The following is a 21,082-nucleotide window of genomic DNA, read 5'->3' as shown; positions in this document are numbered from 1 at the left end:
TTCTGAGACTTCTATTTCAGAGGCATAAGTATTTCCTCTTAGCACTACAAAATGATTTGAATTGTTTTAATCTTTGAGCCAGAAAGCAGATTTGAATCATACAAGGAATTTTCAACACACACACACACACATACGCACACATACACGGACACTACAAGATATCAGAGTGGGAAGAAAATGCTAGGATGATATGAAGTGAGTCACAGAAACAAAGCTTCCATTATTTTTCCAAATTTTTATCTCCATCCCCATATGATGATAGACAATTATATCATCTTGTTTCTTTTTTAAATCTAAATTGCTTCCTCTTTTCTAATTTTGCTTTATATAAAAACTTACAAGTCAGGAAAGCTTTTTTATTTTTATTTTTATTAAAACTTTTTATTTACAAAACATATGTATGGGTAATTTTTCAACACCAACCCTTGCAAAACATTCTGTTCCAAATTTTTCCCTCCTTCCACCCATTCCCTCTCCTAAATAGCAGGTAGTCCAATACATGGTAAATATGTCAAAATATATGTTAAATCCAATGTATGTATACATATTTATACAGTTGTCTTGCTGCATGAGAAAATCAGATCTAGAAATAAAAAAAACCTGAGAAGGAATATAAAATGCAAGTAAACACCAACAGAATGCATGAAAATAGCTCTCTAAAAATAAAATTGGTGAAATGGAAAAAATTCCATAGAACAAAACAACTCAATTGGACAATTAGAAAAAGATATAAAAAAAGTGAGTGAAGAAAATACTTCATTGAAAATCAGAATCGAATAAATGGAATTGAATGACTCAAGGAGACAACAAGAATCAGTCAAACAAAACCAAAATTAATCAAACAATGGGGAAAAAATGTGAGATACCTTCTTGGGAAAACAACAGACCTGGAAAATAGATCTAGGAGAGACAATCTGAGAATTATTGGACTCCCAGAAAAATATGAAGAAAAAAAGAGCCTGGAAACTATTTTCCAGGAAATTATCAAAGAGAACTGCCCAGAAGTCATAGAAATAGAGGGTAAAATAGACTTTGAAAGAATTCATTGATCAGGTGACCCTAAAATAAAAACACCAAGAAATATAGTGTCCAAAGTCCAGGACTATCAGATGAAGGAAAAAAAATATGCAAGCAGTTAGAAAAACCCAATTCAAATATAGAGGAGCCACAATAAGGATTATATAGGATCTAGCAGCATCCACATTAAAAGATCGAAGGCCGTGGAATATGTTATTCCAAAAAGCTAAGGAACTCAGTATGCAACCAAAAATAACTTACCCAGCCAGAATGAGCATCTTTTTCCAGGGAAGAAGCTGGTCCTTCAACGAAATAAGCAAATTCCACCTATTTTTGATGAAAAAAAACAGAACTTAACAAAAAGTTTGATCTCCAAAGATAGAATTCAAGAGAAACCTAAAAAGGTAAAAAGAAATCTTGGGAACTGTATTTCTGCTATAAAGATGATTCTGCTATAAAGATGTATATATATATATATATATATATATATATATATATATATATATAATCTTTAATATAGCCTTAACACTGGGAAATGAATGCAAACTGTTTGCATTTTTTTTTCTTCCCAGGTTATTTTTTACCTCCTGAATCCAATTCTTCATGTACAACAAGACAATTGTTTGGTTCTGCACACATATATTGTGTCCAGGAAATACTGTGACATATTTAACATGTGTAGGATTGCTTGCCTCTGGGGAAGGAGGGGAAGGAGGGAGGGGCAAAGTCAGAACAGAAATGAGTGCAAGAGATAATTTTGTAAAAAAATTACCCAGGCATGGGTTCTGTCAATATAAAGTTATAATTATTAAAAAAAAAAAAAAGATAGCCTCCTCCATCCGAATTGATCCTTATGTAATATTGTTGTTGAAATGTATAATGATCTCTTTGTTCTGCTCATTTCACTTAGCATCAGTTCATATACGTCTCTCCAAACTTCTCAGTATTCATTCTGCTGGTCATTTCTTACAGAAAAGTAATATTCCATAACAATCATATACCATAATTTACTCAGCCATTCTCCAATTGATAGGCATCCACTCAATTTCCAGTTTCTAGCCACTATGAAAAGGATTGCCACAAACATTTTTGCACATGTGGGTCTCTTTCCCTTCTTCAATATCTCTTTGGAATATGAGCCCAATAGTAACACTGCTAGATCAAAGGGTATGCACAGTTTGATAACTTTTTGAGTATAGTTCCAAATTGCTCTGCAGAAAGGTTGGATTCACAACTCCACCAACAATGCATTAGTGTCCCAGTTTTCCCACATCCCCTCCAACATTCCTCACTATTTTTTCCTATCATCGTAGCCAATGTGACAGGTGTATAATAGTACCTCAGAATTGTTGTAATTTGCATTTCTCTGATCAATAGTAATTTGGAGCGCCTTTTCATATGACTATAAATAGTTTAAATTTCTTCATCTGAAAATTGTCTGTGTATATCCTTTGACCATTTATCAATTGGAGAATGGCTTGATTTCTTACAAATTTAAGTCACTTCTCTATATATTTTAGAAAGGAGGCCTTTATCAGAACCTTTGAATTTAAAAATATTTCCCCAGTTTATTTCTTCCCTTCTAATCTTGTCTGTATTTATTTTTTTTGTACAATTTTTTTAACTTAATATAATCAGAATTATCTATTTTGTGATCAATAGATCTTCAATTCTTCTTTGGTCACAAAGTCCTTCCTTCTCCACAGATCTGAGAGGTAAACTATTCTATGTTCTTCTAATTTGTTTATAATATCATTCTCTATATTTATGTCATTTAATTTCAACCTTATCTTGGTATATGGTGTTAGGTATGCATCAATGCCTAGTTTCTGCCATACTAGTTTCCACTTTTCCCAGTTTTTTTTCGATTGGTGAATTCTTACTCCAAAAGATGGGGGTTTTGTGTTTGTCAAAAACTAGATTGCTATAATCATTATTTTGTTCTGTGAAGCTACCCTATTCTACTGATCAACTATTCTATTTCTTAGCCAGTACCAAATGGTTTTGATGACCACTGCTTTATAATAGAGTTTTAGATCTGGTACAGCTAGTCTACCTTTATTTGCTTTGTTTTTCCATTAATTCCCTTGAAATTCTTGATCTTTTGTTCTTCCAGATAATTTTTCTTGTTATTTTTTTTCTAGTTCATTGAAATAGTTTCTTTGTAGTTTGATTAGTATAGCACTAAGTAAATAAATTTGTTTAGGTAATATTGTCATCTTTATTATATTTGCTCAAGCTATCCAAGAGCAGTTGATAGTTTTCCTTTTGTTTAGATATGACTTTATTTGTGTGGAAAGTGTTTTGTTTTGTTTATACCATTCCTGACTTTCCCTTAGCAGATAGATTTCCATATATTTTATAATATCGATGATTATTTTAAATGGAATTTCTCTTTATATCTCTTGCTGCTGGATTTTGTTACCGATGTATAAAAATGTTGATGATTTATGTGGGTTTATTTTGTATCCTGAAACTCTGCTAAAGTTGTGTATTATTTCTAATAGTTTTTTAGTTGATTCTCTAGGATTCTCTAAGTATACCATCATATCATCTACAAAGAGTGCTAATTTGGTTTCTTTATTATCTACTCTAATTCGCTTAATCTTTTTTTTTTCTGCTGAAGCTAGCATTTCTAATACAATATCAAATAGGAATGGTGATAGTGGACAACTTTGTTGCACTCCTGATCTTACTGGGAATGATTACAGTTTGTCCCCATTACATATGATGCTTGCTTATGGTTTTAAATATATGCTACTGACTATTTTAAAGAAAAGTCCATAGAAACATGGGAATAACCATATTCTCTAGGGGTTTTTTTTTGTTTGTTTGTTTGTTTGTTTTACTGGGAATGGGTTTTGGATTTTATCAAATGCTTTTACTGCATCTATTAAAATAATTATATGGCTTTTGTTAATTTGGTTATTGATATAATCAATTATGCTAATAATTTTCCTTATATTGAAAAAGCCCTGCACCCCTGATATAAATCTTACTTTGTCATGGTATATTATCCTGGAAATGATTTTCTGTAATCTCTTTGCTAATATTTTATTTAAGATTTTTGCATCAATATTCATCAGGGGGATTGTTCAATCATATCTTTTTTTCTGTTTTTGTCCTACCTGATTTAGGTATCACTACCACATCTGTTTCATAAAATAAACTTGGTAGGAATCCTTCATTCCCTATTTTTTCAAATAGTTTGTATAGTATCAGAATTAATTGTTATTTAAATGTTTGGTAGAATGCACATGTAAATCCATGGGGTCTTGGGGATTTTTTTTCTTAGGAAATTGCTTAACAGCTTATTTTATTTCTTTGTTTAAAGTGGGACTATTTAAGTAATTTATTTCCTCTTCTGTTAATCTAGGCAATCTATACTTCTGTAGGTATTCCTCCATTTCACTTCAGTTATCAAATGTATTGGCATATAGATGGGCAAAGTAACTCCTAATTATTGCTCTGATTTCCTCTTCATTAGTGGAAAGTTCTCCTTTTTTTCATTTTTGAGACTAACAATTTGATTTTCCTCTTTTCTTTTTCTAATTAACTGAAGTTTTATATATTTTGTTGATTTGTTTTTATAAAGCAAACTCTTAGTTTTATTTATTTATTCAATAGGTTTTTTATTTTACTTTCAATTTTATTTATCTATCCTTTTATTTTTAGAATTTCAGGTTTGGTATTTGATTGGGGTTTTTTAATTTGTTCTTTTTCTAGCTTTTTTAGTTGCAAGCTCAATTCATTGATTTTCTTTTTATTTATGGCTGCATCCCACAAATTTTGGTATGTTGTCTCATTATTGTCATTCTCTTGGATGAAATTGATTGTGTCTATCATTTGCTGTATCATCTGTCAGTCATTAGGATGAGATTATTTAATTTCCCATTACTTTTTGGTATATTTTCACCTGGTTTTATATTGCATGTGATTTTTATTGCATCATGAACTGAAAAAAGTACATTTACTATTCTGCCTTTCTGCATTTGATTTTGAGGTTTTTATGCCCTAACATATGGTCAATTTTTTTATAAGTTCAATAAACCACTGAGAAAAAAAAGTAAACTTCGTTCTGTCTACATTTAATTTTCTCCAAAGATCTATTTTATCTAACTTTTCTAACATTTTGTTTATCTTCTTAACTTTCTTATTTGTTTTGTGATTCTATTTATCTAGTTCTGAGAGACCAAGGTTGAGATCCCCCTCTAGTATAGTTTTACTCTCTATTTCTTCTTGAATCTCTCTTAACTTCTCCTCTAGGAATTTCCATTCTATACTACTTTGTGCATATATGTTGAGTATTGATATTGCTTCATTTTCTATGGTATTCTTTAGTAAGATATAGTTTCTTTCCTTATCTCTTTAAATTAGATCTTTGCTTTTACTTGATCTGAGATCAGGATTGCTAACCTTACTTTTTTTTTTCTTCACCTGAAGCATAATAGATTCTGCTCTAGCCCTTTATCTTCACTCTGTATGTGTCACTATGCTTTAAATGCATTTCTTGTATACAACACATTGTAGGATTCTAGCTTAATCTAATCTGCTATCTGCATCCTTTTTGTGAGAGAATTCATCCCATTCACATTCACAATTAAAATAACTACTGTATTTACTGCTATTTTATTTAACCTAGGTTATACTTTTCTCTTTCCTATTCCCCTTTCCTTCTCCCCAGTATTTTGCTTTTGATGGCCACCACCCTCAAACAGTCTTCCCTGTTTAGAACTCCTCCCCATTTTTATACCTTTTCCCCTAATTCTTCTGTTTTCCCATATATTAGTCTTTTCTTTTCCCCCTTTCCCTCCTACTTCCCTGTAAAGTGAGACAATTTTGTGTGTGTGTGTGTGTGATACTAAATATGTCTGATCTCTTACAGCCAAATCAGATGAGAATAAAATTCATATAATACTCATCCCCCCTCCCTTCTTTCCCTCAATAATAATAGGTTTTCTGTGCCTCTTTGTGAGATATACTTTCCTTTATTTTATCTCCTTTTCTTCCAGTATGATCCCTTTTTCACCTCCAGTTGCTTTTTCATATTATCATAATAAAATCAAATTATAGCAGCATTCTCTAAGTATATACATAACAGAAATACAGTTTTCAAGAGTTCTTTCTATTTTACCTTTTTATGCTTCTCTTGGGTTTGGTGTTAGGAGATCAAATTTTTTGTTCATTTCTGGTCTTTTCATTAGAAATAGGTGAAGTTCATCTATGTGATTGAATGTCCATTTTCTTCCTTGAAATATAATGCTTATTTTAGCTGGATAGATTATTCTTGGCTGTAATCCCAGTTCCTTTGCTTTTCAGGATATCATATTCCAAGCCCTTCAATCCTTTAAGGTAGCATCTGCTAGCTTCTGGATAATCCTAATTGTGGCTCCTTGGTATTTAAATTATTTCTTTCTGACTGCTTGCAATACCTTTTTCTTGGTGCAATAGTTTTGAAATTTAGCCATAATATTCCTTGGTTATTTAATTTTGGGGTCTCTTTCAGGAGGTGATAGGTGGATTCTTTCAATGGCTATTTTAAATTCTTATTCTAAAATATCAGGGCAGTTTTCTTTTATGATTTCCTGTAATATAATATCTAGGTCCTTTTTTTTCATCATAGTTTTCAGAGAGCCCAATGATCCTTAGATTGTCTCTCCTAGATCTATTTTCCAAGTCAGTTGTTTTTCCTAATTTTTCTCTTTTTCTTCTATTTTTTTCTTTTTCTTTGACTGATTCTTGAAGTCTTATTGAATCATTCACTTCCATTTGTTAAATTCTAATTTTTAGTTTATTATTTTCTTCAGTTACCTTTTTTAGCTCCTTTTGCAATTGGCCAATTAATTTTTTTGTTCATTGCATTCTTTTTACATTTTGTCTATTCCTTCTTGCAATGATATCATTTCATTTCCTCATTTTTCTTCTCTTTCTTAAGATCCTTTATGTAATCTTGCAACAAAGTCTTGTTAAATGGGAACCAGCTCATGTCTCTTTTTGAGGCTTCTTCTGGAATTGCTTTGCCATTAGGAATCTTGGGATTTGAGGTCTATTCTCTCTCGATAAAAACTGTCTATGGTGAGAGTTATTTTTGTTTTTTTATTTTTTTTTTTAAGGTTTAAGATCTGTTCAATGCAAAGGAGGGACAACTGTTTTAATTTGCCTTGGGCAGTTCTGCTGATTGATTTCCAGTGCTGGGTAATGGTGACTAGGTCCAGCATTCTTCTGGGGTTCAGTGGTTTACAATTTGCAAATTTGGCAAATCTACCAAACCACCTGCTTGCAACCAGGACAGAGTGGCCTGAGTGGCTCACAGAAGATTCCCAGGTGTGTGAAAGCTATAATGCTCTGACTCTCCGCTCCTGCTTATTGTCCCAGTCTCCCTATGTTGTGGTCTGGGCTTGGCAGACTGTTCCCCTGTTTAATTGAAACAGACCTGTTCTGAAGATCTTCCAAGGTATCTTCTTCTAGAAATGTGTTTCACTCCAAATATTTGTGGATTCTTTGACTTTGAAACCAGTTTAGAGGCTTAATCTACTGTTGGTTTGAGGGAAGGTTAGAGGAGGTTACAGAGAGTTGGGTCTTCTTTCCTTCATCTTGGCTCTGCCCCTCCTCCAGGAAAGCTTTTATTAAATTTTTGTATTCCTCATCCAAAATGAGAAAAGTAGAAAAAAGAAATTAAGGATTAACTGCAAATATATACAATTACGATTTTAGCAAAAGGGGGCTCTGACCTATTTTGATTTTATTAATAACTTTTTGACTAATTACATAAAATAGAGAAAGGATCATGGAGATTTACATTTTCCCTAAAGTAAAATTAGGCAAATTATAACAGTTTGTGGCTGAATAAATCTCTGGTCTCCTAATTGAGGATTGGTCAAAACAAGACCATAGTCAAGGGATGATTATAGTATAGTCTATACTGCTTCATCGGATGAGATATGTAAGGCCAGAGGATTTATATCCAGCTATTAGCTGGAAGGAATGGAGTAGAAAGAATAGAATTCTAGCTACTTGACAGAACTCTGAACAATAATTGAAGATATCAGCTGGGGGAGAGATTTGTAGAATTTGGAGAAGAAAAAAGACATGCCAAATGAATAGTTTTTGGTTCTGTTTTTTAGGACAAAAAAAAAAAAAGACCATTTATTCAAAGTTTTTCAGATTCCAAACACAGTCAACATACAAATCATTCATAGCAGGCTGAAACAGAGTTAAATATATCAAGATAATCATCATAATAAGAATAAATGTTTTACTTTTGTATTTAAACAATCAACTTATGCTATACGAGATAAAAAAGACCTTTCCATGTAGTTTTTTTCCTTTTAAAAGATTTTAGAGTTTTAGCGGATGGCAAGTTTAATCAACAGAATTATATGGCAACCAAGAGGATCAATGAAAACCAGTTACTATTAGAAAAACAATATTGAGACTGAGGGATGTGGCAATCTCTGTGCATTCTGAGGTTTTGGTCAGACTCCATCTGGAATATTGTGTATAGGTCTCACAATCCATTTAACCATTCTTGCTCTCTCTGAATTGAACCCTCCTTTGTGAAAAAAGAAAAACTTTAAGTTAAAACATCTTATACCATGATCACATCTAGAAATATAAACACTCTTTTGTCCTAACAGTCCACCATCTCCATATTAGGGGGGGCAGGTTGCCTTACTTTTTCCTCTATGATTTTCAGTGTTCAGAGTTTAACTTCCTTTCAGCAAACATTTCACTTACATTCTCATTTTTACTGTGCATACTGATTTCCTGGTTCTGTTTATTTCAATCATTTCATACAAAACTAACTTTTAAAATTTTTCTCATGTTGTTTTTTTCCATTTTTAAAATTACACTAAACAGAAAATAAGAAAAAAATACTTTTATTATTTTTTGAATAAAATATTATATTACATTCTTATCCCATGAGTTTCTTGACCATTCCTAAACTGAAGAACAACCACTTTGTTTCCAATTCCTTGCTACTATGCTGAGTAGATACAATATCATTGGAAAAACATTGTAAAGCTTGATGGTGTACAGAAGAAAATGACAGATTAAAAAAGGTCTCACATCCAAGTCATAGAAAATGTAGTTGAACAATAAAGAAATGTTTGGAGCGAACAAGATTTGTAATAGCCATAAGAGTTACGATTGAAGTGTTTTTTCATGCACAAGGAATTAGATTTGTTTTGATTAATTAACCATGATGGGTAGAACTAGGATCAAATGGCAGATGTGACAGAGTTGCAGATTTTGATTCAAAGTATGTTTTAAAAAATAAACCTTCTAAAATTGGTCATATTAAAAAATGAAGTGAACAATCTTAGGAGATAACATGATTATCCCCACAATGAAGTTATATCTTTAAGTAAAGACAGAGTTCAGAAGCTGGAGATAGAAATCTTGGTTAGGAATACTTTGGGCTATTTCATCTCTGAGATCACTTGCTCTCTGAAATTCTGAGTTTCTCTGGAATTCTAAAGAGGAAAGAAGTTGTTAGGAACCGAGGGTTTGAGGGAAACATTTATGGAAAGGATTCCATTTAATTTCAGCTGCCTGCAGAATAAGAGGAAAGATATTCCAAGTTTAATGGAGAGTATAAATTATGGCAAAAAGGAAGAAAAGAGGAGTGCCTATTTAAGGGACATAAATGTTCACTTTGATTGAACCATAGAATAGAATGAAGGAAATTGGGAAAGGTAACATTTTTGTTGTTATTGTTTTTCATTGAAGAATAAACAATAAATATTATTCTAGCAACAACATGAAGCACAGATTGGAAAGGGGAGGGAGCAGATGCAAAAAGATATGTTAGGAGAGAATTTAAATAACCTAGTCAAACTGGGTCATACTGTAATAGTGGTGACAGTGGGAAAATGGAGAAAGGGATAGTTAGAAGAAGTAGTTGATTTAATTGTATCTAGGATATACTATAACATATTAAACATGTATAAGACTGCTTGCCATCTAGGGGAAGGGGTGGAGGGAGGGAAGGGAAAAGTCAGAACAGAAGTGAGGGCAAGGGATAATGTTGTAAAAAAAAATTACCCAGGCATATGTTCTGTCAATAAAAAGTTACAATTAAAAAAAAGTAGTTGATTTATGTTAGATATAAGAAAGAGAACAGAAAGAATCCAGAATAATACTAAGTTTCTCTATATGAGACATTGTGTTTATATTTAGTGTTATTGGTGGGGCAGGAATGAGTTTATAAGGAAAGATAATAAATTCAGCATATTGTTTTGTATAGATTTCTAACATTTTCATAAACCATTAATATTGATTTCATTAGATTAATGGACATAACCTAAAAATAATTTCAGAATTTTTTCTCCTTTTACAGATAAGTCCTCTATTTATTGGTTAATTAATCTATTCAGCAAGGATTTTATGAGTATATACTATATATTATGTTCTCACCTGATTTCAAAGACATCATAGTCTGCTTAGGCATTTAGATAGTGTGATGGATAAATCATGGACTCAGAGTCAGATCTCAATGCAAATCCTGATCCACTAATTTGCTGGCTATGAAATTCTGAGTAAACTATTTTCACATGATTTTCCTCATTTGTTTAAGAGATAGTTGGATTTGGACTTCTTAGGACCTTTCTAGCTATAAATCTATGGTTATGTGACTTTTTACTTCTCTAAGCAGTCCTTCTCTTTTTTCTTCTCTTTATTTTCTTTCCCCCTCTTAACAGCATTTTATTTTTTTTTCTATTACATGTAAAGATAGTTTACAACATCCATTTTTGTAAGATTTTCAGTTTTAAATGTTTTTTTTCCTTTCCCTTCCTCTTTTCCCAAGATAGCAAGCTCTCACATAATTTATATATTTACAGTCATTTTCAGCATATTTATTGTTATTCATGTTGTGAAACAAATCACAACAAAAGAGAAAAACCAGGAGAAAAAAAGCAAAAGAAAATTAAAAATAGCATGCTTTGATCTGCATTCAATCTCCATAGTTTTGTCTCTGAAACTGTGTGGTATCAAGCTCAAATAGAAATGGAAGCCACTAAACCATACATAACAATCCCTACCAGCACATATTGGCTTAGAAAACCACATATTAACATTATATGTATTCTATTATTCTAATTTATTTTGTTAACTATTTTCCAATTGTATTTCAAACTATTTCTCTGCACTAACAAATGCTATTGGATGTACTTGATAACCCAATTCTTTTATTTTTATGGTTGAGGGAGTTGAAGAATAGGGTGGTTGAATAATTTCCCCAGTGTCACAAAGATAGTAGTTAGCATATTAAGGACACAAATTTGAATTTACAATTCCTGTTTGTGGTGTTCATTTTCTTTAAAATAATAAGATGCTGGTTCTCTCTGGGGGAGAGGGTTTCTCAGGGAGGTTTTCCGGAGGCAGCCTTAGTTTCAGTTAAAATCAATAATTACTTCAAAATTGCAACCAGCTGATAAAAGTTCAGATCTTTTATTGTGTCCTTCAATATAGCCCGGTTAGCTCAGAGGTCTGTCTCTCTGCTTGGTTCCAAGAGCTTTTGCAGCTTTGTCCTTGACTTCTGCCTCTGTTTTCTTCAGCCTCCAGCCAGCACCAAGGTGGAAGATGCAATGAATCTCCCTTGCTTCGAGGAGAGGGCTTGTGGGCTTCCTCCCAGAGTGGTCCTCTCCGACCCCAGCCAACGTTCAGGAGAAATTCTTTCTCTCTCTAACAGCTTCCTCCATATATATGATCTTCCAAAGGTTAACTCCTCTTTCTGGAGGCATGGATTATGGGTTATCTCCCAGAGTGCTCTCTGGTCCTAAGAACTTCAAGGGAGTTGTGAACACAAGCATTATTGTCTATCAGTATTAGCAACCCATCACCCTGCAAGGATTTGCTCTAAGGTGTGAACCAACAAGCACTGTATCAATTCTATTGAGTTAACACCAGGACCCTGACATCACCCTTGAGTTTTCACCTTGTTTCCAGTTGACTTGACACTAAGATTCCAACACCTGTTCTAGTGATCTTTCTTTTAAAGTTATCTCCAGACTTGATATTTGGTTTTTGTAACAGCTGTCTCTGATGTTGAAGCCATGGTCATATATACTTGAAACCTTTTCTTGAAGACCTTAATTGTTTTCAGGGTGCATCCCTAGTGGCCACTGGCATGCTATAATTTATAATGTTTTCATTTGACAGGAAAAACATAATACAAAAATTACTTTCTCCTGACAGTGTGAACATAAACTTTTCCATATGGAAATTAAACAATGGACAAACTTTGGAAAAAGGCAGAGAACTTTTGATCCCTGGATAACTAATAATAAAATTAATAAAAATCTAGCTAAAGGCTGAACTGGAGGATTTCTCTAATATATTTCCAGTTCTAGCACCCCCAAGGTAATTTACACTTCTGAATGCTTAATACCAAAATAAAGTGAAATGATAAACAGAAGAATAAATGGTTGGGAGAAGTTAAGATGTGGCACATATGAGATTAGTGAAATTCCATATACATGGTATCAGATTTATATGTCCCAACATGAGTTTCCTAAGAGTTATATTCCTCATTATTAAATCTTGCTGGGATGTGTACCACTAGTAATAGTCCAGCCCCTAATGAGAATGGACAAAAGAATTATCAAATATATCAAATGCATGTAGTCTGTGACAACAGCACTAGAAATGAGATTGGGTGTAAGCAGAGGGAGGGAATTTATTTTATATTTGTCCCTAAGGAAACAAAATACTTTTTTAGGCACAACAGTTGAAATGCACTATTGTCTTTTCTGTCTCTGTATAGAAAATAAAATTATAATATGGCAATACAGCACCAGCGGGAAAGACAATCCCAACTCATTCTCCTTGTCAATTTTATCCTAGCTGACAAAAAAAGACTTATTGATCTTCAGCAAACTATTAAGCTAAAAGGTTTTGGGGCAAATAAAATCTATGTAAACAAGTTTAGAAGGGAAGCAGAAAACTAGGGGGAAAGTTTACATTCTAAAATATATATAGAATGAATTGATTCAAATTTATAAGAATATAGGCCATTCTCCAGTTGATAAATGATCAAACGAACAGACAATTTTCAGATGAAGAAACTGAAACCATTTCTAGTCATATGAAAAAATGCTCTAATTCAATATTGATCAGAGAAATGCAAAATAAGATAACTCTGAGGTACCACTACACACCCTTCAAACTGGCTAAGATGACAGGAAAAGATAATGATGAATGTTGGAGGGGATGTGGGAAAACTGGGACACTAATATTTTGCTGGTGAAATTGTAAACTAATCCAACCACTCTGGAGAGCAATATGGATCTATGTTCAAAGAGCTATCAAACTGTATACACCCTTTGATCCAGCAATGTCTCTACTGGGTCCATATCTCAGAGATTATATAAAAGGGAAGTGGACCCACATGTGCAAAAATGTTTGCGGCAGCCCTTTTTTAGTGGCAAGAAACTGGAAACCAAGTGGATGGCCATCATTTGGAGAGTGTCTGTATAAGTTGTGGTATATGAATGTTATTTAATAATATTGTTCTATAAGAAATAATCAGCAGGATGATTTCAGAAAGGCCTGGAGAAACTTATATGAACTGATGCTAAATGAAGTGAGTAGAACCAAGAAACATTGTACATAGCAACAACAAGATTATATGTTGATTAACTCTGATGTATGTGGTGGCTCTTTTCAACAGCAAGGTGATTCAGGACAATTTCAATAGACTTGTGATAAATGAACTATCTGCATCCAGGAAAAGGCCTGTGGAGATTGAAAGTGGATTAGAATATAGTATTTTCACATTTTTGTCGTTGTATGTTTGCTTTGTTTTTTCTTTCTTATTTTTTTTTCCTTTTTGATCTTATTTTTCTTATGCAATATGATAATTGTGTAAATATGTATATAAGAATTGCACATGTTTAAGATATATTGAGTTACTTGCCATCTAAGGGAGGGGGCAAAGAGAAGAGAGGGAAAAAAAATTGGAAAACAAGGTTTTTCAAGGGTGAATATTTAAAAATAGCTATGCATATATTTTGAAAATAAAAGTTTTTTTTTTTTAAAGGCTTTAGTTGACCTGAGTTTAAATCTGGTCTCAGACACTTAAAACTTCCTCTATGACCCTGGGCAAGTCACTTAACCCCAATTGCCTCAACAATACATATATATATATATATATATATATATATATATATCGTCAGTATTTATACCTCCTTCATGAGTGCAGATCATTCAGCCTTGAGGATGTACCTATGAATTTCAGGTGGTCAGGTCTCTAGAAAGACCTCCCAAATCTCAGATACATTGACCCATAGACAATGGGTACAGAATCCGTGCCTGGGCTCATATTGTCCTAATTTTAGCATAAAGTAACTATTGAAACTTGTATTCCCATGGGTCTTTAAGGACCGCATAATACCTCAATAAAACAGAAAATTACCAGAGTTCGTTTTTAGAACAAATCCTTGAGGGAAGGGCTGGTGGTATTTTGCTCATTGTCTGTCAAGCACCTAGCACACTTTCTAGAACATAGAAACTACTTAAATGACAGGATTGTATATATAATTTTTGAAGTCTATTCCATAACTATTATCCTATTGATCATATTTCATTGAGCATTTGTTAAGTATTTATGCTAGTATCGACATGCTAGATGCTATTTTATCTTCTGGGGTTACAAAGACAAAAATGGAACTATCCTTGTCCTCAAATAGCTTACATTCTACTGAAGAAATAATGTGTTTGTAGACTTACTATGTGAGTACCATCAAAGCAAGAACCAACTATATATTATCTAACTTGCATCTCCTCAAGGGCCTAGTAATTATTCATAGGCTTATATCAACTCATATGTATTTCTCCAGTCATGTCCCCCAGGTATCTACCTGAATCCCAGGCTATTTATCTATCTCTCTACTTATCTATATGAGAATTTGGATGAAACCAAGGTTTTTTTTTGACAGCTATGCAGATTATAGGAAACAGTATAGGATATTCAGTATGTTGGATAACCAATTCAAGATCTTAAGGCGTTTGTTTGCTAATAAGCAACTGAGCTAGCACTTCTGATTTTAAATCCTATTATATTTCCTAAGTATCTTATTGATTCAGGGCTCAAAATTAAATGTTGAAGCTATTGCCACTGGCAACTTATAAGGCACATGCACAGAAAACTAAGTTAGTTTCACTGGACTTTCAGTCTTGGCATGTGCTATCCAGGGCACATATTTATGTCCATGGACAGTCATACTTAACAATCTAATTGGGGTAAGGGGAAAAAGAGACTGAAGTTGAAAGGACTTATTTAAAACAGTTTAAAATTTAAACACTGTTCTTAGCTATAAAAGCTCATTCCTGTTTTAGAGAGGTTTAAAACACTATTCCCTCATGTTTACACTATCTGTTCAAAGTCCTATTAGATCTAAACTCTTTGATGTATGACCAACTACTTCAGTTGTGGCTTTTTGTTAACTCAAATCTAAATCCTTTGGGGAAAAAGACAAAGTGGTCCCTTTATCAAACAGTTTCAGCATCAACTTACAATGAACCTTTTTCTTTCTTTTCATTGAAAAGCTTCATGATAAGTTTATGAGAAAGAAACAATGGATAAATATGCAATACAGAACTCGATTAGAAAATAAAATCAGATATGTCCTAGTCAAAGGAATACATACATTTCCATTTCAGACTATCAATTACTCCTGTTCTGACTGTTTTTTCATCCCTTGTAGAATTTTGTGAACAGATTTGGGTTTGTTTTTTTTTATTAGAAATTAGATGTTAGAACTGAAAACCCGGAGGCTTAAGCAAGATGGTGCAGTAAGAAGACCTCTGAACTTAGAACAATGAATTTGGAGTCACAAACTAAATCTGAATGCTGGCTGTGTCACTTATTACTTCAGAGACCCTCATCAAAGCATCTATTCTCACTAAGCTACATATTCTACACTTAAATAATAGAGATATTGGACTAATTGGCAAGATTCATTCAAGCTCTGGATCCATGATGTGAATGCTGGTACTCTTACAGAATAGTCACAAAGCCCAACCAAGGTCTGGCAATTAGCTTCAGAGATTATGAGTTCTAGAGTTCCCAAACCTTTTTAAGGACTCTAGAGATAGATTTCCCAGTCATAATAAAAATCAATCAATCAAATAATAACCAAACAAACAAATAACTGAAACATGGGGTTGGAGGCAAAAGAGAAATTTAAAAATCTAATCCTGAATGGAATTATTTTAAGATGAAGTGACCCAGGAAATATAAATCACTATCACATAAATCACAGTTCTTTCTATTTGGTGCAATGTCAGCCTTGACTAAGCTTTTCTAATGTTGTTAAAAGTGTTCTGCTTTCTAGCAGGCTAAGCAAGATGAATCAGCTCCAGAATTAAGCAATCAGCTATTTGGAAAATGCAGTGAATGCGAAGACCTAGCTCCTCTTTTGCCCCCTCCAACAATGGGAAGGAATATTCCTGATCGACACGTGCAATGCAAATAAATATTAGAAAGCTCAGAAGATAAACCTGGACAATTCTGAAACACAATACTGAGTTCATTCCAGACTCTCAGCACCTTTAATTGAAAGGAATCATTCTTCCTTTAAATCCAGTTATTGTTATTGTTGTTGTTGCTATTCAGTCATTTCAAATGCTCAAATCTTTCTACCTCATTTTGGTTTTCTTGGTAAAGATACTAGATGGGTTTGCATTTCCTTCTCCAGCTCATTTTACAGATGAGGAAAATGAGGCAAGCAGGGTTAAATGACTTGCTTAGGATCATATATTTAGAAAGCACCCAAGGCCAGATTTCAAGTCTTCTTGACTCTTGGCCCATTTTTCTTTCTATTGTATCAACTAACTTCCCCTGATGAAGCCTGTTTATAGTGCAAAGATGACTCACAGATCACAAAATGGTACAGATCACATGATGAACTCTGGTCTAAAATTCTGAAAAAGGTCTGAACCATAATCCTGGTTCTAGATGGGGACCATGTCTAGAGACCAACATCCCAGAGGTTAGCTAGAAATAGATGACGTTCTGCAATAGCATCTCACCAGAATACCTACTTAGGAACAGGAATCATGAGAGATATATGATATGCTGCTCTGGAGAATATGCCTACCAATGAAATCACAGATTTCTCAAGCGATAAAGGAACTGAAGAGAAAAAGATAGTTTTGTTTTCCTCTTATGTTTTTGACTTATCTACATTTCTAAGAAAATCATATTGATATAGAGAGGTAATCCTATGAAACTCACCTCAAATGAAAGTTGAACACATTGAACTCTGTGGAATGAAATTTCAAGAGCACTAGAAAAGACCCATTAAATATGTCTTTTTTTCTTGTAGGGTACTTGAACATCCACCATTAGAATACTGGAAAATACATTAGAATATATATTGGGGATATTTTGAGGTTTTTCATCCAAGAAGCATACTACAACTTAGACTGAGACTCTGAAACCATCTAGTCCAATTTCATGGATGAAGAAATTTAGATTCATAGGTATTAAGTAACTAATGTAAGTAGTAATCATGAGAAGCAGAATTGGGAACCCATGCTCTCAGACTCCAATGGCAGTGTTTAAGGTTAAAATACAAAATCATTTCTACTATAAATTATTAGTGATAATAATTTCTTTTGCTTTAGCACTTTAAGGTTTATATAGATCTTTATATAAACCATCTCATTTGATTCTCACAACACCCCAATTAGATAGGCACTTAAAGAGATGTAGATACTACTATGACTAGTATGATGCTATTATTATGAATATTATTATTTCTCCTTCTAATACTATTATTCCAATTACTATACCATTACCTCTGCTACCACTATTACTACTACTACTACTACTACTACTACTACTACTACTACTACTACTATTACTTCTTCTACCAATACCACTACTACTATTACTACTACATAACTAGATTTTTATAGCACTCAGAATTTGGAAAGTGCTACATATTCTGTTATTTGAGGATTGTAGCAACCCTATTATCAAGATACCCAGGTATTATCTCTGCTTTCAGGGGGGATTAAGAATGGGTATTTGAACATACATCTTCATGATTCTAAATCCAGTAATATATCCAATATATCACAAACATTCACTAGGGCTGATAATTGTATGGTATTCTTGTCCATGTCATCCCTTAAATCTTCCAGAAGGGTCACTTTCAACTTCTTCTTCTGATTTTGATGATGATATGATGATGCTTTCTCCCCCTCTTCTTTGTCTTCCTTCTTTTCCTCTTCTTCATCTTCTTTCTTCTCCACTTCTTCCTCCTTTTCTTCCTCTTTCTCCTTTTTTCTCTCCTCCTCATGCTTCTCCATCTTTACCAATGTCATTATGGAAGGGATGCACAAGAATATATTTTCTTTACACTGTGACATATTTAACTTGTATAGGACTGCTTGCCATCTGGGGGAGGGGTTGAAGGGAGGGAGGGGAAAAGTCGGAACAGAAGTGACTGCAAGGGATAATGTTGTAAAAAAAATTTTACCCAGGCATGGGCTCTGTCAATAAAAAGTTATAAAATTTAATATATATATATATATATATATATATATATATATATATATATATATTTCCTTTATAAGGGTTGTTTTACCAAAGAATTAATCGCCTCATGACCAATATTTCCACACTTGGCTAAGAAGACATGCTATTTCAATGAAATTTTTTCAAGACTACCTACACTCGAAGAACTGACCACATCTGCATTCCATTAGCACATTAGATACTTAGGAACCCAGGATCACCTTATCTGCAAAGAGAATTGATATAAAATTTTGTGGAGAAGAAGATAAATAGTACAATTATTATTATTCTCACTTGACAGATAAAGTAATAGAGACTTGGAGAAGTTGGTTTTTCTATAGTCACAGAGAGAGTAAATGAAAGATCAGAATTCAAACATGGGTAATGTAACAGAAATTGCACTGATTCTGGAATCAGAGAACTTAGGCTAAAATCTCTACTCTGACACTCTCTGAGTGACCTTGGATAAAGGCACTTAACCTTCATGGGCCTGCATTTCATCATCTACAAATTGAGGGGGTTGCAGTGACTCAGGGGATTTTTTCCACTTTAGAATTCTATGCTCTTGTGATTTTGAGTTTAAATACTGACAAAAGGATTTTATGTGGAAAGAAGGAAAGAACATGAAGGATTATAGGTGAATAATGGGTGATAGTTCAGCTTTAAGGGTCACAAAGCATTTTTTTATTAAAACATTGGGTGGAAAGGAAGAATTGGGGAGTGACAAAGATATATTTTGCCTAATTTCTAATTTTGGAAAAGGCCAACCTCACAGAATGAGGACATTGAGAAAGTGTATTCAGTCATTCCAACACAGATGAGCATCTCTAGAAATGATTAATGGTGCTCTACTATGGTAACAAGCAAATTGGATGCCTTAATAGAGGTGGGCAAAATGAATTTATAGACTATTATTAGTGGTGGGATGAAGCCCACCTGGAATGGAGTATGCTTTGTGTTTCTCTGTATCTCCTCTCTCTCATCATATACACACATATATGTATTATACATATATAAATATATATGCACATACACACACTACTATATATATATATTATATATAAACACATATTAATACATAGAAATACGAATAAGATAAACTCATTTATAACAAAAACAATTAAAAGAATCAGTAAATAAATTCCATGTGATAACATGAAATATATTAAATCTGAAGTCTTGCTTCCTCCCATGATAGTTATATTTTCTTATCTTTTCTCAGATGACCAAGATTCATCATTATGATTACATAGTATTGTTTTGTTTTATTTTTTAATCATTGTTCATACTCATTTCCTGACACTGTTTACTTCACTCTGAATCTGTTTATAAAGTTTCTCCATATTTCTCTGAAATATTGATACTCATTGTTTGCTATGATAACATAATATTATCTTGCATTTATAAACAATGATATGTTTAACATAGACCTTAATCTATGAGAACCCACTTTATTTCTGCTCATCTGAAAACACAAAAATATAGGGTTATGTATATTTCCGTATACATAATTTTTTTTCCTTACTGACCTGCTTGGAATCGAAGTTTAGCAGCATTATCTATAAATAAAAGACATAAATAATTTGATTAGATTTGTTTCATAATTTCAAAGAATTTACCATAAAGTTGGACCAATTCAGAGCTCTGCTAAAAATATTTTTTATTCCTGCATTTCTGAAGCCCCTCAAACACGAACAATTCCTTTCTTCTGTTGTTTGATCAATTACTAACATTATTATACTTAATTATGAAAGGAAATCCAGAAAACAGGAGTAGAGGATTAATAAAGAAAGTATGGTATAAAGCATTTGGGTTAATTAATAGAGAAAGAAACAGATTAATAGAGCTAAAATTAATATAGAAAGAAACAGAAGTGATAGGGTGGTCAAATTATTCTAGAAATTCCCTAGCCTAAAAGAGAAAATACATGAGAAATTGAGGGGAAAAAAATTTACTGAAATCTATCTTCTAAAGTTTCTATGTGTGTGTGTGTGTGTGTGTGTGTGTGTGTGTGTCTATCTGTCTCTCTCTGTGTCTCTCTGTTTCTCTGTCTCTCTCTCTCTCTGTCTCTTCTCTCTCTCTCTCTCTCTCTCTCTCTCTCTCTCTCTCTCTCTCTCTCATCTTATTTCTGGACTATGACTGTTTGCTCAGGACTCTGCTGAAGGAAATGGAAGTTTGGTTCCTGAAGGATGCCTCTTTGATCAGGGCTATCTTGGAACATGTAGATATTTTCAGAGCTAGAGTTCACAGGGTTCTCTGGTTTAGACAAGGCATGGCAGGGTTTCTGATCTTGGCTTCTCCCCCACCCCACAACCCTGGGACTCAGGGTTACCTGATGATTTTCTGAGATGGGGCTTGCTACCAGTTCACTGGTGAGTTTCCTGTCTTGGACTGGGTTTCCTTTCCTACAACTGTAGGAATTTGCTACCAAAAAATAAAATTCTCATTTAATTTCTTATCATAAATAGTTGTTTTTGTTCATGCAGAAGTTTTTGTTTGTTTGTTTGTTTCATGTAGCCATAGTTAACCCAT

This window comes from Sarcophilus harrisii, chromosome 2 (assembly GCF_902635505.1).
Source record: "Sarcophilus harrisii chromosome 2, mSarHar1.11, whole genome shotgun sequence".
NCBI classification, from domain to species: domain Eukaryota; kingdom Metazoa; phylum Chordata; class Mammalia; order Dasyuromorphia; family Dasyuridae; genus Sarcophilus; species Sarcophilus harrisii.
The sequence above is the reverse complement of the archived record's forward strand: the minus strand, read 5'-3'. Positions refer to the sequence as shown.